Source organism: Dendrobates tinctorius, unplaced genomic scaffold, assembly GCF_039654945.1.
Source record: "Dendrobates tinctorius isolate UK_male_01 unplaced genomic scaffold, ASM3965494v1 ptg000007l, whole genome shotgun sequence".
Taxonomy (NCBI): domain Eukaryota; kingdom Metazoa; phylum Chordata; class Amphibia; order Anura; family Dendrobatidae; genus Dendrobates; species Dendrobates tinctorius.
Genome location: NW_027361675.1, coordinates 4,252,933 through 4,265,976, shown reverse-complemented (window position 1 = coordinate 4,265,976; position 13,044 = coordinate 4,252,933). Strand labels below are relative to the sequence as shown.

Genomic DNA, 13,044 nt, shown 5'->3' with positions numbered 1-13,044 from the left:
ACAATTCTTTTTGTGTTTTTTCATTTAAGACAAATTAAATGAAGATAATAATACCAAAGAATTTGTGTTTGCAATCATTTTCAGGAAGAAACTGAGTATTATCTAACAGAATTGCAGGGGTGTCAATACTTTTGGCCATGACTGTAACTTCCATCACCAGTTTCTTCGTTGTGGTCTTTGCAGTCATGTTGGTAACAGGGAATGCGTCCAACTGGAGAACCGGGGCCCAGTAGAATTTTTGCACCAGTGCGAGGGCCTGATTCTTTCCTCGATGTGTAGGCCCATGTGGCAATAGCAGGGTACATCCGCTTAGGGAGACACACAAGTCGCTCCTTTTTCCAGAGACCATTATCCATACGTGCCCCATCAGTCTTCCATTGCTTCACCTCTTCCTTTGGAGACATTCCCTGCATCGTCATTAAGTGGTCTCGCGGGGTCCGACAGAAAACTTCAGTCTGTTGTAGATCATCAGGTTCTTGTAGGGTCAGTGCTTCTTGTAACTGTTTACGCTGAGAGCGTGTGGTCACCATAGTTGGCATAGTTGGTTCAACGGGTAAGAGAGCGGCGGCTTTTGCTTGCATATCCGCAAATGTGTTGCCAACAGTCTGTGGTCTGTAGGACGATGCTGATGCTGATCAGAGTTCGATTTGAGAGTGATCCAATTTTATCAGATGAGAGGAAGATAGGAAAAAAAGTCTATCTTCCCTATTCTGTAGAAATCGGATGCAGTCCGATATTTTCCATGGACTCATTGACTTTCATGACCTGCCAATAATCGGATCGAATTTGGACAAACTGCGAAAAGAATGAGATATGTGAATGGCCCCATAAAATAACATTGGTCTGAGTGTGATCTTATGTTTTGTTGGATCATACTTTGACCGAAAATGATGGCCATGTGCACAAGTCCTTGGCCTAATTTGTATAGAAGTCCTAAGTTCCAACAAAAAAATTATAATTTTAATGACAGATTGATGTTCATCTTTGAAGATTACTGTATGGGTAATTTATTGCTTCTAATCTCACCAAATGCTTTTTGGCAAAGTTCCTTTAACATAACTGTTTTCCTGTTATCTTAGTATTGCTATTTTTTCTACACAGCCAGCACAGAAGAGCTTTCATGGAGATGCTCCAGGCATAATTTACTGAATTCTGATCTAGTATTTAGTAATTGTATTGGCATACATATCAATGTTTCAGTACGTAATCGATAGTGAATAGATTGTTTGGTGGAAATATGTTGTACTGTTTTAGGGAGGAAGTGAGGGGAATTGCTGTTGTCGGTTTAATTGTGCTTTGAACTTGTTGATCTGATTGTGTAAGCAATTAGTGTACTGGGACTTACATGGGAAAAATGCAAGGTGTGCAGTGTGTCTACGAGCAGAGCGACCACGTTGCATTGCTCTAAAGGGGAAAGAAGAGTGCTGGGCCTTAATGATTTATTTTTTATTGATCTACTGTGTACTCAGCAGACCAACTATGGCTCAAATTAACTCAGCTACTTCTAAGGCTGCCCAAGATCAGCAGGGGAACTTTTACATAGACCTTGTTCATATCCCTTATGCAATTTAAGTACCTATTTACCTAGGGGCTAGAAGAATGTAGGTAGATTGATTTTTGCCGATAAATATTGTTGACATCGGGCTGCATCTAATCACCATGAATATTTCCTCTTGTCTGGAACCTTGCCTACATTTTCTGCCAGCACAATCACTGCTGTGTACTGCATTGATGTCTTTTCACACTTTATTAGTAAGAAAGTGCACACAAAATGCAAATGATTTCTTATTCCTGTAAATCATTGAGTTCCAACTAACAATTGTTCTAAGGCAAAAATCAATGTAATTCTATCTGTGGATGTGTTATTACAGTTCTACAATTCTCCATTCAAAGGATTTGGACTGAGTGTGGGGGTTTCCACCACATGCCAAAATCAATCCAACTCCTCTCCCTTGGATATATTGCGGGAACTTGCTTCTAAGGGAATATAACAGTGATATGAAAGTGTTCTGTTAAAGTGGTAATGTAGAGTATGACCATACTCCTGTAGGCCATATCTAAGAAATACCTTTAGCCTACGCGGTTAAACATGGCCTCAATGTAGTTTGGGCTATAGAAACTAGTTAAACGTCCTCATATTTCTACAGCCGTTCTTGAAAGTTTGTGAACGTCTCAGGACTGTCCATATTTCAGCATAAATTTGACATAAAACTACATCACATACAGTGGGTACGGAAAGTATTCAGACCCCTTTAAATTTTTCACTCTTTGTTTCATTGCAGCCATTTGGTAACTTCAAAAAAGTTCATTTTTCTCTCAGTAATGTACACTCTGCACCCCATTTTGACTGAAAAAAAACAGAAATGTAGAAATTTTAGCAAATTTATTAAAAAAGAAAAACTGAAATATCACATTGTCATGAGTAGTCAGACCCTTTGCTCAGTATTGAGTAGAAGCACCCTTTTGAGCTAATACAGCCATGAGTCTTCTTGGGAATGATGCAACAAGCACGGTGGCTCAGTGGTTAGCACTGCAGCGCTGTGGTCGTGGGTTCAAATCCCATCAATGAAACCATCTGCAAGTAGTTTGTATGTTCTCGCCATGTTTGTGCTGGTTTCCTCTTGATACTCCGGTTTACTCCCACATTCCAAAGACATACTGACAGGGAATGTAGATTATGAGCCTCATAGGGGTCAATAATGTCTGTAAAGCGCTGTGGAATGACACTATATAAATGAGTAAAATAAATAAATAAACAAGTTTTTCATACCTGGATTTGGGGATCCTCTGTCATTCTTCCTTGCAGATCCTCTCCAGTTCTGTAAGGTTGGATGGTGAATGTTGGTGGGCAGCCATTTTCAGATCTCTCCAGAGATGCTCAATTGGGTCAGTCTACCCGGGCCAGTCAAGAATGGTCACAGAGTTGTTCTGAAGCCACTCCTTTGTTATTTTAGCTATGTGCTTAGGGTCATTGTCTTGTTGGAAAGTGAACCTTTGGCCAATTCTGAAGTTCAGAGCACTCTGAAAGAGGTTTTCATCCAGGATATCTTTGTACTTGGCCACATTCATGTTTCCTTCAATTGCAACCAGTCGTCCTGTCCCTGCAACTGAAAAACACCCCCCATAGCATGATGCTGCCACTACCGTGTTTCACTGTTGGGATTGTATTGGGCAGGTGATGTGCAGTGCCTGGTTTTATCCACTCATACCGCTTAGAATTATCACCAAAAAGTTCTTTCTTCATCTCATCAGGCCAGAGAATCTTATTTCTCATAGTCTGGGAATACTTCACGTGTTTTTTAGCAAACTCTACTCAGGCTTTCATGTCTTGCACTAAGGAGAGGCTGCTGTAAGGAAATACAATATATACTTGAGTGTAAGCTGGGATTTTCAGCCCATTTTTTAAAGCTGAAAGTGCCCCTCTTGGCTTATACTCGAGTCATAGACCAGGGGGTTGGCGGGGGAGGGAGAGAGCGGCTGTCAGATCATACTCACCCCCTCCTGGCGCGGTCTCTGCAGTTCCTGCTTCTCATATCATCTCTTGCACCGCAGCTCTTCCTATGTTCAGCGGTTACATGATACCACTCATTAAAATAATGAATATGCGCATATTCATTACTTTAATGAGCGGTATCACGTGACCGCTGAACACTGGAAGGAGCTGCCGGCATCAGAGAAGCAGGGACTTCAGAGATGCGCCAGGAAGGGGTGAGTATGATGGGGGAGCATATGTGATATTCACCTGTCCCCGTTCCACAGCCACATGCCACTCTGTCCTCCGCATCCTCTGGCTGTGATGTTCAAGTCAGAGGGCGCAATGACATAGATAGTGCGTGCTCTCTGCCTGCACAGTCACTGCCGAGACCCGGAAGACAGAGCGGCACAATTGCAACCAGTCGTCCTGTCCCTGCAGCTGAAAAACACCCCCATAGCATGATGCTGCCGCCACCATGTTTCACTGTTGGGATTGTATTGGGCAGGTGAAGAGCAGTACCTGGTTTTCTCCACACATACTGCTTAGAATTATCACCAAAAAGATCTATCTTCGTCTCATCAGACCAGATAATTTTATTTCTCATATTCCTTCATGTGGTTTTTAGCAAACTGTATGCGGACTTTCATATGTCTTGCACTGAGGAGAGGCTGCAGTGATAGTTGACTTTATGGAAATTTTTCCCATCTCCCTATTGCATTTGTGGAGCTCAGCCACAGTGATCTTTGGGTTCTTTACCCCTCTCACCAAGGCTCTTCTCCCATGATTGCTCAGTTAGGCTGGATGGCCAGGTCTAAGAAGGCTTCTGGTGGTCCCAAACTTCTTCCATTTAAGGATTATGGAGGCTACTGTGCTCTTAGGAACCTTGAGTACTGCAGAAATTATTTTGTAACCTTTGCCAGATTTGTGCCTTGCCATAATTCTGTCTCTGAGCTTCTTGGCCAATTCCTTTGACCTCATGATTCTCATTTTGTCTGACATGCACTGTGAGTTGTGAGGTGTTATATAGACAGGTGTGTGCCTTTACAAATCAAGTCCTATCAGTTTAATTTAACACAGCTGGACTCCAATGAAGGTGTAGAACCATCTCAAGAAGGATCACAAGGAAATGGACAGCATGTGACTTAAATATGAGTGTCTGAGCAAAGGGTCTGAATACTTATGACCATGTGATATTTCTTTTTTTTAATAAATTTGCAAAAAAATTCTACATTTCTGTTTTTTTTCAGTCAAGATGGGGCGCAGAGTGTACATTAATGAGAAAAAAAACTTTTTTGAATTTACCAAATGGCTGCAGTGAAGCAAAGAATGAACAATTTAAAGGAGCTGAATACTTTCTGTCCCACTGTATATCAAAAAGATGTGCATACACAGAAGGTGACCTATCGACTATTGAATTGTCTTTCTTAAAAGAGTTTTCCCATGAACAAAACTTGATTTTCATCAATAGATATTGGAATAATATTAAGTTCCACAATTGAATGTGTTTAAATAAAATGTTCCTGTGCTGAGATAATCTTATAAATGTGCCCCTGCTGTATACTGTGTAATGGCTGTGTCTGACTGTACAGGGACATGGTCTGATTATACCACAGCTCCTGGGCAGGGGGGCAGTGTACAGACATTACAGCACAGGATCACAAGTAATTCTTTCTAATTCTAATTTGAAGTAAAGCATGGTTTAAAAACAGGCAGTGAAATGTTTTACCTCACAAAAAAGAATCAGCTGTGATCCCATGCTATCCTGTCTGTATACTCTCTTTTGCATCCTCCCCTGCCCAGGAGCTGTGGTATGATCAGACTGTGTTCCTGCACTGTCACACAAAATCAACTTTTGTTCGTGGGAAAACCCCTTTAAGTCTATATGAACCTGCAACTAAAAAAAAAAAGTCAGAGTATCCCATGTACACATGCTCAATTGACACCAGTCAACCCTTTTTGAAATTTGACAAGACATTTAAAATTTAGAAAGCATAAAAAAAGTTCAAATGCCATCTAGATTGTGTAAAACCAATCTATTTGATGACAACCTGCTGGTTACCCTTTACCAAGCAATGAATATCCATACATAATTAATTAATTAATAAGCAGGATACATTTTATATTATTTCAGGAAACAAAATACATCGAACCAAGTAGTAGGTCCTTTTTTGTTGATCAGCACTCTATACTTTAGAAACAAGTTGATCAATTTTATAAGGCTTTCAAGAACCTCCCTTTTCTTGGGGTAAACTCGACAGACTATATAGGTAACTAACTACACAAAACACTATAAGTCAATTATGCAAAACTTAAGAAAATGCAAATGCCCTCATCCTTAAGGTACTGTCACACTTAGCGATGTACCAGCGATCCCGACCAGCGATATGACGCGGTCAGGATCGCTGGTACATCGCTAAGTGGTCGAAGTGAGCTGCCACACAGGCAGATCTCACTAGCGACATCGCTGGGGACGGGGGTCGCTACTTACCTGTCACACCAGGCGATCCTGCGTCCTCCCGCCCGGCTCCACGCGTCGCTCGTCCTCACAGCAGGAAGCGCCGCAGGAAGCTGACGACGAGAAACAGTCCTGTACGTTCTCGCGCGATCAGCGATAACCAGCGGGGGAGCCAGTCGTAGGTAAGTATCACACATAGCGATATCGCTAGCAATATCACTATAACGTCACTAGTTATAGCGATATTGCTAGCGATATCTCTTAGTGTGACATGCCCTTTAATAAGAGTACATCAAGACTACATATGATAATAAGATAAGATTATTGTACTTATACTTCCAATTCTTATTAATATTTTAAACATCTTTACATTTTAATATTGATCTAAAAAAGCACAAAAAGGACAAAAAAAATGCATAAAGATTTGAAGTCATTTTTCCATTCTTTGGTGGCTTCTTTGACTGAAGTGACTGTTTCTTCTGTAAAGTAAATCATGAAGAGTGAGTTTTTCTTAACAGGGCTTTATAAACCTACCTCCTGAATATACTAAACTTTCATTCACGTTAAAACGGGAGAAAGACATCCACTATTCATTCTCATTACAAAAACGACAGATTTTTTTGAAAGAACTTTCACAAAGACAGTTAGCAGTTGTCACTGGTGGCGATCACTCTTGAAATTTTGCTTAATGTGTACTATATCCAGTACATTGTATATCATGCATGCTATGTGACCATCATAGTATGTGACTACTACTACTGCCATTTGCTATGACTGCTTGAGGATGCATACTATATATGATATATGGTGATCTTTCTAAAGCATGCAGATTTTTGGAGTTGTGGCACCACCCTATTTAGAAAAGTCACAGGTGTTTCCCCGATTCATCAAGACTTGCAATCTTTACACTGATGATCTTCACGCCGGTGTTGATGGGAGGGTGGGGAAAAGTATGCGGCTCCTGATTCATTAAGACCCACACTCATCTGACGAGTAGCGCCTTGTCACAAATTTTACTGCAGTCACTGCTGGAGTTAGATTTGTGGTGAATAAATAATTAATTTGACGAGTGTCTTTTGTCACACCCCCGTCCCACCATAGCTACACCAAGTTTGCCAGAGCTCAGCAAAAACGGTGACAGAATGCTGTAAGTCACAAAATTTCAGTGCTTCTTGAGTTATGCCAAAACGTTGTGATTTTTCACATTTTCTTATTCAGTGTAAAATCTTTTTTAAATCATAGAATCATAGAATCGTAAAGTTGGAAGGGACCTCCTGGGCCATCTGGTCCAACCCCCTGCTCAAAGCAGGATTCGCTAAATCATCCCAGTCAGATGTCTGTCCAGCCTCTGTTTGAAGACTTCCATTGGAGGAGAACTCACCACTTCTCGTGGCAGCCTGTTCCACTCATTGATCACTCTAACTGTCAAAAAGTTTTTTCTAATATCTAATCTGTGTCTCCTCCCATTCAGTTTCATTCCATTGCTTCTAGTCTTTCCTTGTGCAAATGAGAATAAAGTTGATCTTTCTACAATGTGACAGCCCTTTAGATATTTGTAGACAGCTATTAAGTCTCCTCTCAGTCTTCTCTTTTGCAAACTAAACATTCCCAAATCCTGCAACCTTTCCTCATAAGACAGGGTTTGCAGACTGGTCACCATTCTGGTCGCTCTTTTCTGAACTTGCTCCAGTTTGTTGATGTCTTTTTTAAAATGTGGTGCCCAAAACTGGACACAATATTCCAGATGAGGTCTGACCAAAGAGGAGTAGAGGGAAATAATGCCTTCACGTGATCTAGACTGAATGCTTCTGTTAATACATCCTAGAATTGCATTTGCCTTTTTTGCTGCTGCATCACACTGTTGACTCATATTCAGTCTGTGATCTATTAGTATACCCAAGTCTTTTTCACATGTGCTGTCACTTAGCCCTATTCCTCCCATTCTATATATGCTTTTTTCATTTTTATTGCCCAGATGTAGTACTTTGCATTTCTCCCTGTTAAAAACCATTCTGTTAGTTGCTGCCCACTTCTCCAGTTTATTTAAATCTTTTTGAATCCTCTCTCTCTCTTCACATGGTCTAAATGGAGAACTCCAGAAATATACTGTGAACAGGTAGTCTCATATGTGAACAACATCGTACCTTGTAAAAAGATAACAGTCATTTAGGCAGATACAGTCGATCATTTTGACAAGAAATGGTCCCTGTGGATGACGTACTCCCATTTACCAGGCATACATGATTATATCTCTATGATCTGATGTCCCCTCTTGAGTGGAATTGCTTTTCTTGACCTTTAACCCATTTCGTAACATATCAGATAGAATAATGAATTTTTAGATAGTCTTGCCACTGTTTGTGTTTTTTTTATCTTATTTATTCTCCTTTGATGTGCTATTCCTCCCCTACATTGGGACATCATGGTAATTTTCAGTAATAATTATGCTCATTGTTCTGTGTAATCACTGTTGCATTAATAGAATTAATAAAAACACAACTATTTAAAGAATAACATCACATATGCAAACAGTGGTTTCATATAACAATAGAAAAGTAATCTTGTAGAGTGATTTTAGGCCTCATACCCATTGGCGATTAAAAAAACGGTCCGATTTCTGGACTGTAAAAAAGAGTGGAGTGTTTTTCGAGTGTCATGCAATTTCTATGCGATTTTTAAACTTTCCATCCGTTTTCTATCCGTTTTCCTTCCATTTTACATCCGTTTGCAATCCGTTTTTTTTTCCCAGCAACTATTTTTCTACAGTCATTTACAGGACCATTTACAGTGTTCTATGCCACAGAATGGAAATGTATCCGTTTAAAACGGATGGTCTGTTTTTGGTCCGTTTTTTAATCACACCCATTGACTTGTATTGGCGAAAATCGCTGCAAATCGCAGCATGCTGCGATTTTTTTCTCAGACCGATTTTAGATGAGAAAAAAATTGCAAATGAGATGTCACCCATTCACTAACATTGGTCAGAGTGCAATCCGATTTAAAATCGGATTGCAATCGTCCGATTTTATCGCCAGTGAGTATGAGGCCTTACTTGTTTTATTGCTATTGTTGGTACTAAAGTATGTGATTATTTGTGATGTAGTAGTCGTAGTATCTGCCTTTTTAACTTCGCTTTTAAGTGACTTTTAACCGCTTCACGTCATGACCATGTCCTTTTTTTTCTGTTTTCGTCTTTTCTTACCCTTTTTCCAAGAGCCATAATTTATAAATTTTTCGTCACTATATCCATATCCTTGTTTTTTGTGGGACAAGTTGCACTGCTGAATGACATCATGGAAAACGGGGTAAAAATTCCAAGTGCGGTGAAATTACAAAAAAAGTGTCAGGTCAGTATGAGCACACAGATGCCAAACATGTATAGTTTATTTTTTCCTTTAGTGGTGAAAAAAAAAAAATCCTAAATTTGTAAGAAAAAAGTTTTTGAGTTTCTCATCATTTTCCAAGACTCATAGAGTTTTTACATTTCATGATCTGGGGCTGGGTGATGGCTAGTTTTTTGCTTCCCGAGCTAACGTTTTTATTGATACCATTTTGGGGTAGATACAATGTTTTGATCGCCTCTTATTGCATTTTATTGCAATCTTACGATGGTCAAAAAAAAATGTAATTCTAGTGTTTCGATTCATTTTCTTGCTATGTCAGTTACTGGATTGTTTCTATATTTTGATAGATCGGGAGTTTCTGATGACAGCGATACCAAATATGTGTATTTTTTTAATTGTATTTTTTTCAATGAGGTGAAGGGGTAATTTAAACTTTTTTTTCCATATTTTTAAAAACTTTTTTCCACTTTTTACTGTCTTCAATTGTCCCCTTAAGACACTTGAAGCTGTGATCGCCCGATCGTCTATACTGTACATAGTAGTGCTGAAGCACTATCACGATCTCCTATGACAAGCAAGCATTTACAGGAGACTCACAATGACAGTCATGGGGGTCTTCTGCAGACCCTCGATTGTCATGACAATCCATTGACGCCCCCAATCATGTGATAGGGGCGCCGATGGGTGTGATTTGTGACGCGCTTCCGGCTGGTGCATGTTAAATTCCGCTATCACAGATTGACAGAGAGATTTAACTGGGGCTGTTAATGGCACATGACAGCTGATTTAGGGAAGATGCGAGCTCATTGCAGGATCCCGTACCAAAGACATGCACATGACATATAAATAGACCGTATGTCATAAAGATGTTAAGTTAATTAAAAGGTGTATTCTTAGCTAATTTCATATCGGTTTGTGGGAGAATTTATACATGCTTGTTTTGTTGTTGGTTTATATGAGCATAAGAAAGGTCTTTCTCTTTCACTGTAAGTAAAAAAATTTAGTACAAACTGTAGAGAGCATTTTACTGGAAAAATTATTCTGAGTATGGTGGAATGATGCTCTTTGCTGGGGAGCACATGCCTATCAATAACTCATTGGAACATTTTTCTCATTGTTCGGTTAATTTTTGACCATGTGTTTTATGCAGTTTTATATTTCTATTAATTTAATTTATTTTTTTTATGAAGTACGTGGCTGCATGTTTTATTAAAATTAATATAAAAACTCTAAGTAAAGAAGTTTTCATTGCTAGTTCACATTGTGCATTTGTTCGTTGACCAATCTTACTGTGGGAATGGAATACTTTTCCCTTATGTACAAATCCACATGGATTTTCTGGGATATAACATACATGGTCTATTCTTAGAAGAGCCAATTCATTCGCAAATTTGTTATCCAGCATCCACATTAGAACATGAGAAAGAATTATTCATGCATGGATGAAGGTGCCTCTGTGTCGATTCTGATTCCAGCTCTTTCATTTTCGTGAACAATCAATTTACTGTCAGAAATATTGAATGACACCTATAAACAATAACTGTTCTTAGCACCGATTTTATAAGACCTAAAGTATATCATAGAGTTGTATAATTTGTCATTATGCATTGAAAAGTATAAGTATAATCATTGTAAGTATAATCTTTCAGTAGGATCAACCCTCCTATATGGGCATGCACGTCATAGGAAGCTGAACAAAATGATACTTTTATATCTATGATCCAATGTCTTATTTCAGATAAATCCACATTTTTTTTAAATATGTAACTGGGCTGTTGAGAACTGCAGTGGCATGTACAAGTTTGGGCAGCTCTGGTCAGAATTATTGTTATTGTAACATTTAATCAAGTTGATGATTAAATGATCTCTAAAAGGCCTAAAGTTAAAGATGACACATTTCCTTTGTATTTTAGGCAAAAAATATATATATATATGTTATGTTTTTATACATTTTCAAAATTACAAAAAGGAAAATGGGCCAATAATAATAATAATAATAATAATCTTTATTTATATAGCGCCAACATATTCCACAGCGCTTTACAGTTTAACAGTTTCAAAGCACAAGTCATAAGTAACAACGCTAACAATACAATAATTAAAGCAAAATAAGATGACCCTGCTCGTGAGAGCTTACAATCTACAATGAGGTGAGGGAGATACAAAGTACAGGTGTGTATTTACAATGGTGTATTTACAATGATGGTCCAGCCATCTTGAGGGAGTGGAGGATTGATGGAGACAGCGAATGGGCTACACACGCACACTTACACATAGAATGAGTTTGATTAGTGAACGTGATAGGACGCTCTGAACAAATGTGTTTTGAGGGAGCGCCTGAAACTATGCAAATTGTGGATAGTCCTAATTTCTTGGGGTAGAGCATTTCAGAGGATTGGCGCAGCACGGGAGAAGTATTGGAGTCGGGAGTGGGAGGTACGGATTAGTGCAGAGGTTAGTCAAAAGTCAATTGCAGAGCGCAGCAGTTGGTTAGGCCAATAGGCAGAAATGAAGGAGGAGATGTAAGGGGCTGCTGTACTGTGGAGAGCTTTGTGGGTGAGAACAAGTACTTTGAATTGGATCCTATAATGAATGGGCAGCAAGTGTAACGACTGGTGAAGAGCGGACACGTCCGAGTACCGATTAGCCAGATAGATGACCCTGGCTGCTGTATTAAGTATGGACTGGAGAGGGGATAGTCGAGTAATGGGGAGGCCAATTAATAGAGCATTGCCGTAATCCAAGCGGGAGTGGATCAGTGCTACAGTGACGGTTTTTGTTGTTTCCATGGTGAGAAAAGGGCGGATTTAAGAGATGTTCTTTAGGTGTAAGTGGCAAGAGCGGGCAAGAGATTGTATATGGGATGTGAAGGAGAGATTGGTGTCAAACATAACACCCAGACAGTGGTCCTGCTGCTGGGGTGTTATTGTGGTGCCACCCACGGAGAGGGAAATGTCAGATTTAGGGAGGTTAGTAGAAGGCGGGAGCAGAAGAAGTTCAGTTTTGGAGAGGTTGAGCTTCAGATAGAGAGCAGACATGATGTTGGAGACTGCGGACAGACCATCACTGGCGTTTTGTACTACAGCGGGGGTAAGGTCGATGCAAAAGTTTGGGCACCCTGCATGCTTAGTACCTAGTAGCATCCCCTTTTGCAAGTATCACAGCTTGTAAATGCTTTTTGTAGACAGCCAAGAGTCTTTCAGTTCTTGTTTGAGGGATTTTCATCCATTCTTCCTTGGAAATTTCTTTCAGTTCTGTGAGATTCCTGGGTCGTCTTGAATGCACTGCTATTTTGAGGTCTAGCCACAGATTTTTTTTTATGTTTTGAGTTAGTCTATTGTGGATTTTGACGAGTGTTTAGGATCATTATTCAGTTATAGAAACCATCCTTTTTTCAATTTAAGCTTCTTCACAGATGGTGTTATATTTGCATCAAGAATTTGTTGAAATGTTATTGAATTCACTCGTCCCTCTACCTATAAAATGTTCCCCTTGACTTGGCTGCAATATAACCCCAAAGCATTATTGATCTCCCCCATGCTTAATGGTTGGTGAGATGTTCTTTTTGTGAAATTCTGTGCCCTTTTTTCTCCACACATACGTTTGAACATTGTGTCCAAAGAGTTCTATTTTAACCTAATCAGTCCACTGGACTTGTGTCCAAAATGCATCAGTCTTGTTTATATGTTCTTTTGCATACGTATGACGCTGAATTTTATGGTGTGGTCGCAGGATAGATTTTCGTCTAATGACTCTTCCATGAAGGCCAT

General features: G+C 39.5%; 1 protein-coding gene across 1 annotated transcript in view; it reads left to right on the top strand.

Moving 5' to 3' along the window:
• The window catches only part of CSMD2 (CUB and Sushi multiple domains 2), a 1,542,159-nt gene that overhangs the window by 274,574 nt on the left and 1,254,541 nt on the right, over window positions 1-13,044 (top strand). The gene's annotated exons all lie outside the window — the stretch shown is intronic.